The sequence below is a fragment of the Alligator mississippiensis genome, chromosome 3, assembly GCF_030867095.1.
Source record: "Alligator mississippiensis isolate rAllMis1 chromosome 3, rAllMis1, whole genome shotgun sequence".
Lineage (NCBI taxonomy): Eukaryota > Metazoa > Chordata > Crocodylia > Alligatoridae > Alligator > Alligator mississippiensis.
The window spans coordinates 1947927-1960930 of record NC_081826.1 but is presented as its reverse complement, the minus strand read 5'-3'; the positions used below and the strand labels follow the sequence as shown (position 1 = coordinate 1960930).

At 53.9% G+C, this 13004-nt stretch overlaps 1 protein-coding gene across 2 annotated transcripts in view; it reads left to right on the top strand.

Annotated features, from left to right (window-relative positions):
- ARHGAP39 (Rho GTPase activating protein 39) overlaps nucleotides 1-13004 on the top strand; it is a 167303-nt gene that overhangs the window by 24110 nt on the left and 130189 nt on the right. The gene's annotated exons all lie outside the window — the stretch shown is intronic.

Below are 13004 nucleotides of genomic sequence, written 5' to 3'. Positions count from 1 at the left end.
AGCCATGCTGGAGCAGGTCAGCAGCCTAGCCTAAAATCTATCTTGGTACTAAAGAGGTGAAACTATATTTAAGTCCACCTCGCGTGCTAAATGAAGCTCCTGGCTTGCTGGGTGCTGCAAGGTATGTCGGTGCCTGAGGTCTAGGGTGAAGCTGGGTGTCGGGGCTGGCGGGTTCGTTGCCCGCTGAAGCCTGCAGCGCTCCAGTTTCTCCCTGGACTTCCATACGCTCCCTCCCTCTCTCGTGGGCACCGAGTGACTTCACGCGCCTCCTTCGCAGGCTTCCTTCTGGCTGGCTTTGTAACACGTCCCCCTCCGCTCCGGAGCTGTCTCTTCCTACTCTGGCACCGGCCCAGCATCGAAGCACCGTGCTGACTTTCTGCCTGGAACGGAGGGAGGGACCTCTTCGTTCAACCTGGGAGGAAACGTCCGAACCTATTCTTCCTTGCCGCTCCGAGCACCTGCATTCGCCTCCCAGCTCCGCTCCCTCGTCTTTCCTCTCGGCACCTTTGTGCATGCTTGCACGTGCTTGTTTTCTCTCTGCTGGCATGTTATACTGCTGGTGCAACACGTCTGAAGATGTGGAGAGATCTTGGGGTTACCATACAGAGATTTGAAACCATTCTGTCCTTGTCTGCATTAGACACCTAACATACTTGCCTCTTTCCTCATATCGATAAAAATCCAGTCATAGCGTGGTGGTTTTAACATGTTTGTTGGTTGAGGGAGGCTTTGTCTTGGCCAGCCACCCTGCAGATTTACCTCGACTACACTAGGATTTTAGTGAACGTGTTAGCTTGCTTGTTAATACCCCCTTTCCCCTAGTGTAGACGGGGCTCCTGCTACAGGATACTCCCCACGTCGATCTAGGCAAGGAATGAATCCTCTCCGGAGTCCACGAGGGCTCATCCACCCATGGTCTGTGGCATGCGGGGGGATGCTGGCTGTTTTGGGTGGTAGGCAGGAACATAAAGGACTTTACTAGCAAGCATGCAGGCCACAGGCTACTGCAGTGATGTTTCATCATGGAGGATGTGGTTTTCCCTGAAGAAAGGGATGGAAATGAGGGACATTGGGAGGGCATCTCACGCCTTCATTTCTGTTTGCTCACCTGTGGACAGATGTCCCCTGAGCTTACGGCATGATCTCTTTTTATTCAACGAAAGCCAAGAGGCACGGCCAAGGCTACTGCTTTGAAGTGGTGTTGATATTTGAGGCTTTTCTGGGCAGCCGTCCCTCCGGGGACATCCTGGTCTCGGAGCTTCAGTAGTCTTGCTATCAAGCGGGATGTCCTACTCGAGCACCCGCCATGCGAGGATCTCGTAGCGGTTCACTAATGCTTGCAACCACTGCCGATGTGGTCAGGCTGTTATCTGTGGAAGTAGAAGAGAACTGACGTAGAAAAGGTTGATTTTTGCCCCCCTTGGCCGTGGGCTCAGCTGGGGATCCAGGGCCCCGAGTCTCTGGGGGGGAGTCTCCAGCTACCAGACAATGCTCACAGAGTCAAATGAACTAAGTGAGTGTGACTGTGATCGTGTATCCATGGCGAAACTCAGAATAATCCAGGTGTCCCTGGAAGAAGTCTTTTGAAACTGCTGTTTAATCAGTGTGAGAAACATGAGCTAGATGGCCAGAATTAGTAAGGGCAAAGACCCATAACAAAACTTGGAGAGGTCACTGTTAGATCAAGAATTGAGTGCTGACTGTGTGCATGGCAGAGTCCTCTACACCCAGTAAATTCAGTCCCTGCCTTTGACAGCTTAAACCAAATCACAGACAATGAAGGTTGGAAAGGACCTCAGGAGGTCACATCTAGTCCAACCCCTGCTCCAAGCAGGACCAGCCCCAACTACATCATCCCAGCCAAGGCTTTGTCTACCCGGGTCTTCAAAATCTCCAAGGATGGAGATTGCACCAGCTCTCTGGGTAACCTGTCCTAGTGCTTTATTACCCTCCTGGTGAGAAAATTCTTCCTAATATCCAATCTCAACCTCCCTTGCTGCAGCTTGAGCCCATTGCTCCTTGTCCTGCCATCTGCCCCCACTGAGAACAGCCCAGCTCCATCCTCTTTGCAGCCCCCCTGCAGGGAGGTGAAGGCTGCTATTCAATCCCCCTCCATCTTCTCTTCTCCAGCTAAATCAGCCCAGTTCCCTCAGCCTCTCCTCACCAGTCCTGTCCCCCAGCCCCACAACCATTTTCATTGCTCTCCACTGGACTCTCTCCAATGTGTCCACATCTTTTCTGTAGTGGGGGGGAGCTTACAGCCTCAGTGGGTGCGTGCGTCTACACGAGACCCTAAATGTGCTGTAGACTAATTCTACTGTGCATTAGTGCATCACGATGAAAGCCATCCTAATGAGCTAGTGCACAATAGAGTTGGTCTACTGCGCAGTAGTCACTTAAAAGGCATGTGCTGGCAGTAGTGCTCAGTAGCACCGGTTACTGCACATTGAGCTAGTACTTGCTGTTACACTTACCGCACAGTAATTATGGTGCATTTAATGCATGTGTAGATGCACCCAGTAAGATGGATCTGGGGAGGAGAATGTGGTCCAGGGGAAGGAGTAGCGTGGGGTAGTTTTGGGGCATTGGTTCCATCTTGCTGCAGAGTCGTCAGCTAGGATGTTAACATGGGAAGGGCCAAGCACGTGTGGGGAAGGTGCCTGGCAAGGCAGGGAGAATACGTGCAGGATGGTGACGAGGTCAGGAGTGATGAGATGAACCGAGTGCGAGGCCTGTGCTGAAGCGGCAGGAGGCAGTCGGCGAGCTCTGAGACGGCGGCGCAGAGCGGCAGGGGCTGAAAGACGGTAAGAACAGAGACTCATCGTAGTCCCTGGGATGCATCGTTAAAGAGACCCATCACTCTGCTTGTGCCCCGGCACTGAACTCCTCCAAGCAAGGACAGCCCTTTGCAGGGCTGGGGCTAGGGCGCAGCGGGTGCCACTCGCTCCAGACAGACCCGCTGCTGCCTAAGTGGCCGAGAGAGGGAGGCACACTCTGCTCGGGTGAAGAAGGCGATGCCAGTGGCAGCCTTTCTGGACGAAAAGCCAGGAGCACGCCCATAATCCACCGAATCGAATAGCGGAGGTGGGAAGCATGTGCACCAGAGGCTATCCTATGCGTGCACAAATCCTGCCCCTTGGCTCGTGACACGCTTCACGCCTGCTCGTTCTGGGTGAATTCCTATCGGTGGCCGTCACGGCGGTGCAATCCTGCAGGACCTGTCTGACGTTCCCCTGCGCAGGATGGCAGCAAAATGCGGCCTGCGACCCCGGCCCGCTCGGTACGTGGCTAGAAACCTTAATGCACATCCCGGCCACTGGCAATTAAGCGCCGTGCTAATGAAGATGCAGTTTCTCATTACGGTTATGGTGACTGCAGAGGGACACTTCTTCCGATGCAGCCATTTCGTGAGCTTCGAGCTTGCCTATGCAAATGTTTTGTGGGGTTTTTGGGTTTTTTTTCCCCCCCTCTTTACAGCCGCAGATCTGAAGCAGAGACAGCTTGCCGGCTCGGGCTGTTTATCTGATTGGATGCCGCGATTGCATTGTGTTGCATTGCATTTGATTCTTTTCTTTACAGATTTTATTTTAAGCTGAGCGGCAGCGATGGGTGGACGCGCCTGTTGGCGGAGCCTGGCAGCATTAGTGAGGGATGCTGGTACCGTGCCAGGGAGCACCTGGTCCCCTGCTTTCCTATCAGATGCTTGGGAAGCCTAGGAAGGGCGATGTCCGAAGGTGACCTGCCAAGCTGCATACCCTCTGGCAGGCTAGAGGCCTGATTAACACAAACAGCATTCGTTATCTCGGTTCTCCCCCCCACCTGCATTCAGCTCTATCTCATCTCCTGCTTCTATGGAAAATTCAGATCTTGGGTGAAGGGCTCCCCAGTGACCCAGCCCCACGCCTCCAGCCTGGCCTAGGGCCCAGCCTCCTCTTCCTCTGGGAGCACCAGGGGTGGGAATCTTTTTTCCCCAGCCCTGTCCTGGAATCCAGCACGTGGCTCAGCTTTCCACGGGAGGTGGCTGTTGGCGAACGTCCTCGGCCCTATAACCCGAGCGAGGATCTGTAGGGCGGTGATGGGCAGGATGGGGTGTGAGCCAGCTGACGTGCAGTCGGGCAGGGGGTGTTAGCAGCTATCCCGACAGAATTGCTGTTTTTTAATTGTAAAGAAAGCATCCCGGAGAGACGCAAGCTCCTCTCTCCTGCCCGAGAGACCCCCGCAGACCCCACCCCAGACCCGAAACGAAGGATGTATTTTGGGAAATCGAGCCCTGGCTGTGCGCGTGCCATACAGCGGGCTCACGCAGCAAGAGCCGGAGCTGCTTGTTGCACCTGCTGTCCATGTTGCAGGCGCGGGGGGAGACACGTGGCTCGTGCTGACTTGTAGGAATGCTTGACCTTTGGAAGAGTTTTATTGGGGTTGTAACGTCGCTGTTTCATCCTGGCCCTTTCGGGTGTTTGTACAGCTCCTTGTAAACGTGACCCCCTGGAGAAGCGTTAAATGGCATCCTGTCTGCAAAAAGCAGATCTCTGCCTGTGGTAGGGAAGCAGATGCTTGGGAGGAAACGGCAGCACCGCCGAACTTCGGGGACAGGAGGGAGAGAACAGTTTGTGCCGTTGAGAGGAGGCCGTGTTTCGGCTTTTCCAACGGCTCTGCTTTCAGCTCGGGGGATATCGCCCGATAGATGTCTGGCGGTGCTCGTCGGCTGGGAAGCAACGTGCTTCACGTTTTTACAGATGAAGAAATGAGGCAGGGAGGAGGAGTTTTTGCTGAGCAAGTCATGCAGAGCCAAGCCTGTCAAGCGGAGAAGTCTGCTGATCGCGTGCCTTTGCTTTCAGCCAGCCTTCCCCCTCCACGGGGGCAATGCCCCAGGCGGGATTTGGCCCTCCAAAACGGACCCGGGACTTGAGTCGCCCTGCGGTAGTGGACGCTGAGATGCCGTCTCCTCTGAAAGATGGCAGGTCAGTCCTGGCGTCCCCTCAGTGTCCTGCACAGCCCTGCCCCACGGGGTGGGGGGAAATGCCGCTTCCCCCGTGCTCACCTCCTGCTTCAGGGCTCACCTTGGAGGGGTTTATTCACATACAGATGCAGCTCGACTCTGCCGAACGCATGTTAACTAGGTCCGTTCTTGGAGCTATGGATGCGCTTGGCTTATTTAATTGCCAACCGCTTCTGAACTTGAGCCCTTTCTCGAGCGAGCTGAATCCGAGGGGGGAAAGAGTTTTTAGTTTTGCATTTTGTTATTGGTGATAACTTCCTTTTGTCTTCACCCCTTGCTCATGCGGTTGGCTTTGCTGAATTTCTCCTTTCAGCTCACGCGGCCAGCGAGGAGCATAGGAAGTGCAGCCCTTGTGCTGGTTGGTAAAGACCGACCCTTTTGGGTGGGGGCCACGTGGCGACTTCCCGCGGACAGGCTGGTGGGCATCTCGTGGACTGCTTTGAACGTGAGCTCGTGGCATCAAAGGTGATAAAGGCTCTTTGATTTGCTGCTGTTCATACCTCCCCGCTGATGGACCTGCCCCCTTTTTTGCCTAAAAATTTAGAATTTTTGCCATGGCAACCCATCATCTGAGCAAATTTCAGACTGGTGCTTGTGTTGGGTGGGTCAAGGTCATTATCTCGCGGTCGTGGGCAATCCGCCATCTCTGGAGGTTGGAGCCTGGGGTCTGCTTTCCATTTGGGGTGGGATGTATTTTGGTGGTCTTCTCTCTCTCCGACTTGAGCCCACTGGGACTCCAGACATCCTTGGCAAAGGGGGGAGAGAATGTGGCTCAGCTAATCCAACCATGCTGTTGACAGGTCGGTAGGGTTTAATTAAAATCGACCTCTATAAAGGACATAGCGGCAGCCAGTTTGTGGAGATGTGGTGCCCATCCAGAGCTCAGGCCACATGTGACTCACTTAAGGTCCTCTACTATGGTGGCGTAGTGGGAGACGATTTGGCTCTGTGGTAGCATCAACCAAGCCTCTCACAACAGCGCGTTCGTCAGCTTGGCGCATTGTCCTTGGCCTTGGGCTGTGGCATTTTGGTTCTTCATAGCAAGACACGTGTGCTTGCAAATGAAATGGCTGGGATCCATGCTAAATTGTCGGCTGTCTTTGAAACTGTGGCGCCTTGGACACGGGTTCCTTGCTTGAGCTGCAGCCTGCGCTGCTCCAGGAAAGGTCCTTGTGGCGAGGTCTGCGTTGGATGGTTACTTTCTACCTGCAGAGATGTGGTCGGGGGGAAAGCAGGTGCTAGCCGTTGTGACGGGTCTGCTCGTGGGATTGTCCTCTAATCTCGCCAGCTGCCTTATCTGTCCCAAGCTGTCCCGGCAGAGAGTGGGGGCAGGTGAGCAGCAGGTTTAGCAGTTCCCATTTGACCTTGGCCATTGATCCTGGAACTAGGTGTTAGACTAAGACACCTGCTGGTATTTAACAATAATAATTTACAATCGCAGACAAGGAGGGTTGAAGGGACCCCAGGAGGTCACATCTAGTCCAACACCTTGCTCCAAGCAGAACCAGCCCCAACTCTATCATCCCAGCCAGGGCTTTGTTGAGCTTGGCCTTAAATACCTCCAAGGATGGAGAGTCCACCACCTCTCTGGCTAGCCTGTCCCAGTGCTTCACCACCCTCTTAGCAAGAGAGATTTTCCTAATAGCCAACCTCAACTTCCCTTGCTGCAGCTTGAGCCCATTGCTCCTTGTCCTGTATCTGCCCCCACTGAGAACAGCCCAGCTCCATCCTCTTTGCAGCCCCCCTGCAGGGAGGTGAAGGCTGCTATTCAATCCCCCTCCATCTTCTCTTCTCCAGACTCAATCAGCCCAGGTCCCTCAGCCTCTCCTCACCAGTCCTGTCCCCCAGCCCCACAACCACTTCCATTGCCCTCCACCGGACTCTCTCCAATGTGTCCACATCCTTCTGTAGTGGGGGCCCACAGCTGGACACAGGACTCCAGATGTGGCCTCCCCAGTGCTGAATAGAGGGGAAGAATCACCATCCTAGAGGCTAGTTTCTTCCAGGTCTGTGAACAACAGATTGAGACGGGCATTGCAACGACTCGTATTTATTTAAAGCAGCCACTGTCAACCGTGGGGTGCTTGGAGATCCTTTCAAGGGTGCCATGTGGTGCTACACTGAGCTGTGCAAACACGATGCACGAGATAAACCCAGAGATGGCAAATGGGCATCCAGAGCATTAACAGCCTTCTGACCTGTTGTGGTCTTTCTGAGTTCTTTGCAACAGAAAAGTTGCTCCGGTATTTTTCTGCAGTCAAAAAAAAAAATGAGTGAAAACTAAAATCTGGCATTTCCCCAGAGTCGATCAAGAGGTGCCTTGAGCCTTAAAAGGTTGAAAAGCACTGGGGTTGCTGAGTACTGTGCGCAAAGCATGCTCTTCTCCCCCATCCTAGTACATCATGGCAGTGCTGGGGCGAGGGCTGGTGCGGGGATCCAGAGAAGGGGCGTGCGGGTCCATGACCTATCTCGAGCTCCTCTGCTCTCACGGTCATTGCGATGCTGGTGTCTCGCACCCAGTGACAGCTACTTCGAGACCTCCTGATGAGCCACACAATTAACCAGTGCAGTAATTGAGGCAGATTTGCAAGAGCCTTCCCCACCTCTGAAAGATGATTGCTCCTGGTGGGGACAGTGCAGCGAATGCTATTGTGTTTAGCACGGCACGTTTCCCGGCACTGCTCCTGTAATGCACTTTGTGAAGCACTTCGACACATCTCGGCTGCCGTGAATTTGCTTGCAGCCCATGTTTCCCACCGTATGACAGAGCCAAGGGTCGGCTCCAAGTGCGGAGGCATCCTGTGCTTTGCATTTAACTTAATAAAGGAGCTTTCTGGTCTGCTGCAGGACTCTGCGGCCCGCGTGGCGGGAGGGGGGAGACCATCTGTAGGTGAAGTGAAACGCACTCCTCTATCCAATTAGCTCTTTCAGGAGAAGAGGGTAATTTAATCCAGTCGAGTTGAGGAAGTGGGCAATGAATCTTAAAGAGCTGCTGTGTAAGCGATTGCAGTGCCGGGTTGGATTGGCCGCGGGCTGCAATCGGGGAGTTTGGGAAGTGTCACGGGTGGGGTTTTCACTGATTATTTTATTTTATTTTATTTTATTTTATTCCCCCTGCTACATGTGACCTCCCGAGATGCCTTCCAACCCTCATTTTTATTGTTCCACGCTTCTCCCCATGCCCGAAAACTGCTTCGGCACCAGTCTTTGCAGGGCCGAGGCTTGTTTTCCAGGTCAAGCCGACGGTGGGGGATGACTGGCTGTCAATATTTTTTGCAACCCAGAGATGCTGATGAGTTAGGCTGCAGGCTTCCAGCTGAGCAAGATCACGTGGCTTTTCCTATATACCACGACTGTCGCATTTAAACAGTGGCATAGATGTGCGTGCAGGGTGCTTAACAGGGAGGGGGGTCTGCTCCGTGGAGCTGGTAGCTTGGGACTAGACATCAGGAGATCAAGCCTGTCTTCCCTTCCAGGAGTTGGCTGCAAGAGATGTGGAAGGGGGAAGACTTGAAACACGATGTCCTGGATGCATGATTTGGAGGGGGGGTCACTGCTTCTTTGGGAAGACGAGCGTGATTCACTCGGGCTCCTGTCCCTTGTGAGCAATGCTTTGCATCTGCGGAGCCCGCAGCAGCGCGTTCGCAGCCCACACATGCCATACTGCGTGTCGACGGGCTGTCGCGGGTACAGCGTCTCTTCGCCGTGCCTTCCAGCGGATGGATGGCGGTTCAGATCTCTCGAAGTCCACGTGCCGTCTCTAAAAATACCCCCACACACACACACACACACACACAGCACCATGGTGGAAAGCATTTGCAGAGTGGTGCTGGCACCGGCGCACGCGGAGTCGCTAAACGTGCTCGATCGAAGGAGCCTTCGCTGCCTGCAGACTCCATCCAAACGGATGTCCCCTTTCGGCACCTGCGTGATAAATGCTGCGTCGCGCCGCGCCGTAGCGTTACACTAGGAAAGGGGAACAGCTTGCCTTTTCTAAGAGCTCTGGGAAGAAACCATCTTTCCTTGTGCTCGCCAGGCCTGGCCCAGCCCCATGGCATGGGGAGAGGGGGGTGACGGGAGGGCAGTGCAAGGAGATCGAGGGCCGGATTTGCAACGCTGCCGGCTGCACCTCGTTCTGTAGTCTTGCCAGCTTCGCTTCCTGAAGTACAGAAGAAAATGAAGGTATGGCATCAGGCTAATCATGCCGTACGCTCTGGATTGCAGTATGCTCTCCAATAAAAACGCCCCTGCACCTGTACCGGCAGCTAAGAATAGCATCTAACATTCAGCCGGCTGAAGCAAAACTGCCATTTAGAGACTCGGTTTTCCTTTTCTGAGCAGAGAGGCATTGCAATCTCCTCTCTGCTTTTCTCCACTGGGAAAAACCCAAGCAGCCCACTTTTGCCCTTTAAATATATTTGTGATGACACCGAGGTAGCGAGAAACTGCCTGAGCCGGGTGGAATCTAGATTCCCTCTTTTTTTAAAAAGATTTTCTGATTATATTCTAGCTTGTCGAAGGGGAGGCGATGCTTTATCTCGGTTGTGTAGCGGTTGCAAACTATGCCTTGATAAATAGCTCTTAAAAGCCTTGTGGTCAAAATCTTATGGGACCAGATTCTGCTCCTCTTTGCCACGCTGAGAAATATCTTGAATCCAGAGATGCTCCTGTTGCTTTCCACAAGGCTGCCTGTGCCGTGGGGAGCTACTTAGTGTGAACCAGGGCAGCAGACTCCGTCCTGTCCGTTTTTGTGGAGCCCCTCGTGTTTCACTTCGCTGCCTCGCTAAGATGACACATGGAGGATTGGGCCAGAAGGAATCTCAGGAGGTTCAACAAGGACAAGTGCAAAGTCCTGCGCTTAGGAGGGAGCAATCCCCTGCACCGGTGCAGGCTGGGGGTGACGGGCTGGGCAGCAGCTCTGCAGAAAAGGACCTGGGGGGACAGGGGACAAGAAGCTGGACAGTACCCAGCAGTGTGCCCTTGGTGCCAAGAAGGCGACCGGCATCCTGGGCTGCATCGGTAGGAGCGTTGCAGCAGATGAAGGGCAGTGATTCTTCCCTCTATTCAGCACTGGGGAGGCCACATCTGGAGTCCTGTGTCCAGCTGTGGGCCCCACTACAGAAAGGATGTGGACACATTGGAGAGAGTCCAGTGGAGGGCAACGGCAATGGTTGTGGGGCTGGGGGACAGGACTGGTGAGGAGAGGCTGGGGGAACTGGACTGATTGAGTCTGCAGAAGAGAAGACGGAGGGGGATTGAATAGCAGCCTTCACCTCCCTGCAGGGCGGCTGCAAAGAGGATGGAGCTGGGCTGGTCTCAGTGGGGGCAGATACAGGACAAGGAGCAATGGGCTCAAGCTGCAGCAAGGGAAGTTGAGGTTGGATATTAGGAAAAACTTTCTCACTAGGAGAGTAGTAAATCCCTGGAACAGGCTCCCCAGAGAGGTGGTGCAGTCTCCATCCTTGGAGGCTTATTAAGCCTTGGCTGAGATGATATAGTTGGGGCTGGTCCTGCTGGGAGCAGGGCTTGGACTAGATGTGACCTCCTGAGCTCCCTTCAACCCTCATTTTCTATGATTATGGCGTTGGGATGTCTGATGGAAAGAGCCCAGAGGCTTAGTGCGTGATCTGAGAGTGCAGCTCCACTGCTGTTATAAAGCAGACTGCAGGGCAGGACATAAACCAGATCCTTCCAGGCACTTCCAAAGGTTTTTTGAGTGACTCAAGTCTTTGCTTCGTGCCAGTTCCCGTAAAGTACAGCGTCCTCACAAGCGATGGTGGAGGTTTTGAGCGACCTGCATATGCAGTGACGGGTTCTTGGTGGCATCTGAGTACCGCTGGCCTGGGACAGTGGAGGCCGAGCAGCTAAGGAAGGGGTGGATGTGCAGCCCAAGCAAGCACCTAGTTTGCTTAATTGCTCCGTTCTCGAACTACTAAAGGCTCCATCAGTAGCACCCTATCCCAGGTGCCAAGTGTGCCCTCCTATTTGGCTATCCAGCGGTATTGAGTGGCCCCGAGCCGTTGTAACCAGTTGTGTTCGTTCACGACAGCGTGGACTTGAAGGAGCGAAAAAGGGGAGCCACGGGAGACACTAGCTGGGCCCGTCATGCATGACACACATTACACAACTGACTGGTGAATCACATAGTACATTTAGACCGGCCACACGTGGAAAGTAATTATTGCACAATTAACTGGTGAATCGTGCAATAAATTTTAGACCGGCCACGTGCAGAAAGTAATTATCACACAGTGAACTCATGAATCGCAGTAAGCTTAGACAAAGTAATTGTCACATGATAAAAATGCCTAGCCAGCTATAAAGATAGTGCTTGAAAATGTGTGACAACTTCATAGCTGGTTGCTATCCAGCTTTCATTTGAATGCGTAGCAGGGCTTTTACCTGCAGCGTTTGGAGCAAGCTCTACCCTAAATCTTCGGTGCGACGGAGTTGTTGAGTGTGTAGTTGTAGAGGGGATTGCAGACGCGTTGGGGATGTTCGTGTCCACCCCTGAGGTGCTGCGAAGCTTAATTTGCTGCTTGTGAAGCCCTCGCTACCTGCAGCCCGCGGCTCTCGCGGGAAGGAGAAGTGCAAGGGCAAGGAGAAGGGGTTGGGAAGCGCTCGCTCGCCGCAGGCATGTTCTCTCGCTGTCAACCGCAGCGGCTGTTTGATAAAAGGGGAGCGCAGCTTGAAGCTCTAATTCCTTTATACAAATATACCTGATTAAACAACAGTCTGAATTAATTTCCCTCAAAAGGTAGAGCCGGTGCCAGGCAACAGCAGCGACTTTTCTCTCCCAGCCTTCGCGGGCAAGGAGTCGCACCAGGCAGGCCGGCCTCTGCCTGTGACTGGCGTCTCCGGGCTGGCGAGATGACAGGAGCCCGACGACTCGTTAAACGTTTACCTAAGTTGCCACGATTAACGATAATGAGGATGGGCGGGGGCAGGGCGGGGCAGGAGGTGTTTTCTTTCAATATGCAGCTCGTGCTGTTCGAAAGCAGTGCATCCCACCCTGACGGACTGGGGGGACCCTCGCCAGACTCAGGAAAACGCCAGCTCTTTGCTTTCGCTCTTGACTATGGAAAAATAACAAAGCCAATCTCAGCAACTGAGGGTGGAAGGGACCTCCGGAGGTCACATCTAGTCCAACCCCTGCTCCAAGCAGGACCAGCCCCAGCTACATCATCCCAGCCAAGGCTTTGTCTTCAACACCTCCACGGATGGAGATGCCACCACCTCTCTGGATAGCCTGCTCCAGTGCCTCACCGCCCTCCTCGGGAGAGTCTTCCCTAATATCCAGCCTCAACTTCCCTTGCTGCAGCTTGAGCCCATTGCTCCTTGTCCTGCCATCTGCCCCCACTGAGAACAGCCCAGCTCCATCCTCTTTGCAGCCCCCCTGCAGGGAGGTGAAGCTGCTATTCAATCCCCTCGGTCTTCTCTTCTGCAGACTCAATCAGCCCAGTTCCCTCAGCCTCTCTGCACAAGTCATTTCACCCTTTTCCTTGCCCTCCTCCTTGTAAAGGACCTGGACAAACCACAGCAGGCTTGGATTCATTTCCCCACTACTCCGGGTCAGCCCATCAACATACTTAGGGTCAGGAAAGGATTTTACCCCATGCTCAGACTGGGGGCGATTTTGCCTTCCTCTGCAGCGGGGGCACAGCCTCAGCCCGGGTGTCTATTAACAACCTCTTGGTCGCTGCAGTCCCCCTGCTTTCCCCGTGGCAGGTTCAGATGCAGCGTCTGTGACTAGTGGGCTAAGGGGTTGGACAGTGGATGGTTTGGATGGGACTGATCCTACTTTGAGCAGAGGGTTGGACAAGACGCACCCGGAGGAGGTCCCCTCCAGCCCTGCTGCTCTTGGATATCTGTGCCTCTCTGGGTCTATCTTGCGAATCGCATGGGTGTTTCCACACCTCGTGGCGCTAATATTGCATCGCACCGTGCAACCCCCTTAAAAGGATCTTAATTTTTGAAGACCCAGCTAGCCAGAGCCGTGGCTGGG